Source organism: Lactuca saligna, chromosome 4, assembly GCF_052625555.1.
Source record: "Lactuca saligna cultivar CGN05327 chromosome 4, ASM5262555v1, whole genome shotgun sequence".
Taxonomy (NCBI): Eukaryota; Viridiplantae; Streptophyta; class Magnoliopsida; order Asterales; family Asteraceae; genus Lactuca; species Lactuca saligna.
The window spans coordinates 79,579,368-79,585,064 of NC_136420.1; positions in this window are offsets into that span (position 1 = coordinate 79,579,368).

A 5,697-nucleotide genomic window follows, 5' to 3' on the forward strand; every position below is an offset into this window, starting at 1 on the left:
ACTACTACTACTACTAAAAAGGTAAAGTGATTCATTTATATCGTATGTCTTGTATTGTATTGTGTTGTAAAAAGTAAAACCAGAGCAACAATTTGAGTAGGCATGGAGATGAGAAAGACCTAAATGCATGGTAGTTACATGTGGAATATATTTTGCAAGCATGACAACTTAACAATTTGTTTTAAGTACTTAATCAATAATAATTTTTACAACGAAATACCTTCTAACCCCCACAACAAGGGGGGGGGGGGGGGACTTTCCTAGTTTATATTTAAAGTGTAATTAAGTATTCAAATGCAAACTCCTTCTCCCGCCTCTCAATCTCCATCCTAATTAAATTTAAAACCACCAGAGAGTCTCCCTCTCTCCGTTATCAACCATGCGTTTAAAGAAGAAAGAGTTTATAACAGAAGCACGCTAGTTTTGAAAAGTTGAAAAAATGATGGCATCTTATGAACATGGGCTATGAACACCAATAGAAATTACGATTCCTTACGTTTAGCCTATTTTGTTTAATCCTAATCCTAAAATTATTCAGGCGATGATCTCTAATTTCTCCAGCTGGCTCTAGTTTAAATGTTTAATCGTAGAAGATTTTGCAAAGGAGGTTCCGAAGTAAGAAAAGTCCTTGAATCATCCATATTCACAAGCTCATCCTTTCATATCTCGGTGCCAATGAGAGGTGTTTTCGGTGACAAAACACGAACAAAAGTTATAATTTAGCCAATGGTTTGGATTGGGGAGTGGTGTGAATTTATATAAAAGAAAGAGACATAATAAATTTATACATTGCCTTAGAATAATATTAATGAAAATGGTAGGGATTTTTTACACCGCTCGAGAAAAACGGTGAGGAAAATAAGCAAAATTATGGGTCCGTTGTGCTTACCATCACTATTTTAGAAGTCGGCAAGTCAACAATTGGTTCTCCCTCGCCATTTTCATCCTATTGGAATAAGTCTCTTTTCCGTATTCATAACTATCTTCCTTTGATGCACATACAATCTGAGATGGCAAACTAGAACAATGAAGCATATTACTCGAAGAGGGCATCACGAACAGAGTAGATTTAAAGTGAGAATGATGTTGACGGAAGACATGATTCTACCGAAGATTGTGGTTCGAGGGGACGACCAATAAGTTAAGCAAATGAGGATTAAGGATAGAGTTGTAGGCATAATTCTTAGATCACTTACTAATTGTCGGCTTTTGCAACACCGGAGAAGAACTATATTAACGATAAAACTACAACAATCTAAACTTATCATTACCTAGCTTATAGGATCTTGTTGTAATTCAAATTCATATCATGTAATCTTTTATTTGTTATAAATAGTGATTTGTATATCTCGAATATTAGGTTAATTAAATCATTATATGGTATCGACTTTTCTACGATCCTTCTAGCCAGCCTGTTCAATCTTTTCTCGATCTTCACAATGTCACCTGTTTCATCTTCTTCTACTGCCGACGGTACCCTGTCCCTCAACACCATTCTGCATTTATTGTCTATCAAACTATATGTTGGGTGACAACAAAACAAAGTTAAGCACTTCAGAGAAATATAAAAACCAAACTCTGGTGAACTCACAAAACATCTAAAAAATATAAATCAAAAGAACACGATATTTAACGTGGTTCGGTCAAGATTACCTACGTCCACAGGCGAAACGAGAGAGAGAGAGAGAGAGAGAGAGAGTGAGAGAGAGAGAGAGAGAAATATATATATATATATATATATATAGAGAGAATTTTATTAACTTTCTGGAACTATTACAAGCACTCAAAATTGTATCTCACTTTGAACTCTCACAAAAATCTAGCAATGTACAATGATGGGGGTATGAGCCTACTTATACTTGAGGGATTAGACCTAAAATCCCAATAAGCCAAGCTCATTGGACCAAATGCCCATGAATGGTGACAACCAATCATCTTCTGCCATGCAACATCTTCTGGAACATTCTTCCATGTCGTACAACCTATGAGCATCAACAACACACATGATGGACCATATTGACCATAGTGGAGCATCATGATGCACAAGTGGCACATCATGAAAACTAATGGTCTAACATCCATCAGGGTGTAAACCTTGAGCAATACCAACTTTTTAGCATCTTTGAATGATCCTAAGAATCACAGAAGACTTCATGTCATACTTGGCTCATCAAGGACAAAGATGGTCCATCTTGCGGCCATCATGGCGCAATAGGAATATAGATGACGCAAGTGGCTTCAAGTGTGGCACAATAGCATCAAGATTGGAGCAACACCACCACCATGACGCAATAGGAACATGCATGGCACAACACGTCCATGCATGGTGCAAGAGTATACCTCATGACGCAAGAGGAGTACCCCACAGAGGAAAAGGAATCCTCGTGGTGCAAGATGAACCCCTCATGGAGCAAGAGGGTGCATTATGATGCAAGAAGGAATTTCATGGCACAAGAACATCCTTCATGGCCCATCCCTTTAAGATATGGCGCAACACGATCCCCTTGTTACACTATATCACTCCTAAATGCTCCAAACCTCTTCAAGGTGCTCCAAACCCCCTTCTGCATGATCTGTTCCTTTGGAACCTCATCTATTTCTTTGTCAAATGATCCATTACTTTCTCATATGTTTTGTTCCTTTGTCGCATGCTCCATGAAGCCCAAGTGATCCATTGTGATCTAAGTGCTCCATGTTGGACAAGACTTCATACCCCAACAATCTCCCAGTTGAAGGCTTGAACAACTTCACCTGTCATTAAAAATTACACCATTACACAAAGTACCCCCCTATGTCTTTCTCTCTCTCTCTCTCTCTCTCTCTCTCTCTCTTTATCTCTGCCAAAATCCTTCTCTTCAAACTTCCGAAAGGCCAATTGAAGCAATGAGAAACTTCAACTTCTCAGTGGTAACCACCTTGGTGAAAATATCAGTTGGATTCTTAGTTCCAAGGATTTTATTTAAGTTTAGAGTTCCTTCATTGATTAACCCCTGAATGATATGGTACCACATTTGAATGTGTTTCTTTGTACTATGAAACATTAAATTCTTTGCTAAGTGAACTACACTTTGGTTGTCACAATGCAGTACCCAATCCTCATACTGCATTCCAAGTTCTGACAAGAAAATCTTCTGTAACATCAATAAAATCTAGGGTAAAATATTCATTTTTATTATAGTTAAAAAACTAATGTAAGTTTATCCAACATTTAAAAGAGTTCAAAATAAAACAATTATCAGATTTCATTCCCAAAATCACATGTTGCGGAAAACATGGGTGTATGCGTTACGATAAAGCTGGGCCCTTCCCTTTTGAACCGAAAGTAGCTGAAACCATAAACCACAAACTGTAAGCACAATTCTTAGTGAGTTCCCCAAATACCACATACCAAACATATCAAACGAGCCATACATTTCATACATATCCATTCAATCAATAAAAGTGCTATGTGCTAACCATAGTCCTGGCATTATGCCATGAGTTGCCTCGTGGTCTTCCTTGCCAGGTTGGGGGTCAAAACACTAGGTCTTACAGACAAGTGGCCAAGAGCCACCTCCCGGTCTTCCATGAAAACATTACAAAGACAATTAGCATACAATCTACAACTACTTAACCAATTATCTGCCAGAGTTCAGACTTTGGTCTTGTATACAGTTTGCCAGGAGTCGCCTCCCGATCTTTCATACAAAATGCCAGGGGTTACCCACATGTATTCTTACAATACATAAACCATATGGGCTGACATTGGTGCCTTCGACCAATAGAACAGTGTGGAGATTCACCTCGAATGCAGAAGCTCACTGAAAGAAATCCCTAGCTGCTGCCCTAACGACTCCTCCGGACTATTAATATCAAAATAACACCCAATTAGCAATTAGGTTCCAAACTATGATCCATAATTCATACTAAGGGTAAAATGACCATTTTAATCAACAATAAATCTCAGTTGGCCCAAAGCCACAAAGTGGCCCAAGGATGAGAAGCCCAAAACACAAAAAACCCAAAACCCATCTGAACGATGAACGCGAGGCGTACGCTCAGCTATGCTAGGCGTACTCAACGAATTCCGGATCGCGACCAAAAGAAGATAGGTTGAGCATACCATCAGTTATGCGGGGCATAATCGGGACTTCTCCAAAACTCAAAGCACGTCTTATTCTTTTAAGTCCTAGCATCAAAACCTCATAAGACCTTGAAACTAAGCTCTTAATGCATAAATTCAACACCTTTATGCATTTTCATGACTTAATTGGACCCAACAACTAACTTAATCCATTAAGACCCAACATAATCAAACCAGAACATGAATGGACCATTCTTTAACATCAAGTAAGCATTTTTATGAACTAGAAACATCATAAGAGGAAAGATCTACAACTCCAAGTTCCTGGAGCGGCCAAACTCACAAGGGGAACTTAATACACCATAAAAACCCTTAATCTTCCTGTAAAGTCAAAGTAGCACAATAAGAAGTCAATATAAGAACTTTTTACCTCCCGATGCTTCCTAAGAGTGTGAAGATTCTGGATCTATAACCCCAAGGCTACACCAAACTTGATCACCAAGATCCACCTCCTTGAAATAACAGTAAGGACCTTCAAAATCACCTCTAAGCTCAAGAATGCACCACCAAAGGGGATTAGGGCTCAAAACTAGGCTCAAATACAAAGGAGGCTAAGAAGTGAAAGAGCCTTGAGCTCATAAAGATATTTAAATAGTGCCCAAACCCAAAAAATTAGGGTTTAGAACTCTGATCATTACGCTGGGCGTACCCCCAGCTTACGTTGGACGTACTCACCAAGGCACATGCCTTTAGCCATGCACGCATGGGACTAAAATGCAAGCCATTTCCATTGAAGGCCATTTCTGCCAAAATCTTCAAAATGCCTTAACTTCCTCATCTTAGGTCTATTTCCAATTAACCTTATATCCACGGAAAGGGGGCGAGAATCCCTATGCTTCTAACAACACACCCAAGCCTTAAACCTCCCGAACAAACCCAAAATCCATTAATGACCGAGTTATCAAATTATGATTATACCATGGGCCTCCAATGACACCATCGAGCACTTGGATCACTCAAACCATAACAAAAACATCCAAAAAGATCCAAATTCCTTCTTCCATAAGCCACTAAGCCTCATGGTGACTAATGGTTGGGCCGCAGCCCCGAACAAAGAAGAAAATCGGAAATCGAGTATTACATCTTCAACCATATGAGCTCTTTGGCAACTTCTGCAAGTGCTATGTATTCTGCTCATGTGGTTAAAAGAGCAAAACTCTTTTGTAGCCTTGACATCCAGCTGATTGATGTACCTACAATTATGAACACATATCCTATTGTACCCGTGCCTGAATATGCACATCCACCTAAGTCTGCATCAGCGAACCCTTCTAAAACTACTCCTTTTTTTTTGAAACATAAGAAATACTCAGATGTTATTTTTAAGTAGTGTAAAAACTATTTCATTCCTTCCACATGTCTTCTTCATGGATTTCACATGAACCTACTCACAACTCCCACGTTATGGGTAATATTTGGTCTGGTGCATACCATTGCATACGTTAAACTACCAACTACAAATGCATATGGAAATTTTGCCATGTATTCTCTGTATTCTTTCATTTTTTATTATTGCTTCTTGGTAAGACTCAACTGACTCCTCAATGGTGTACTTCTAGCTTTCGTATCTACCA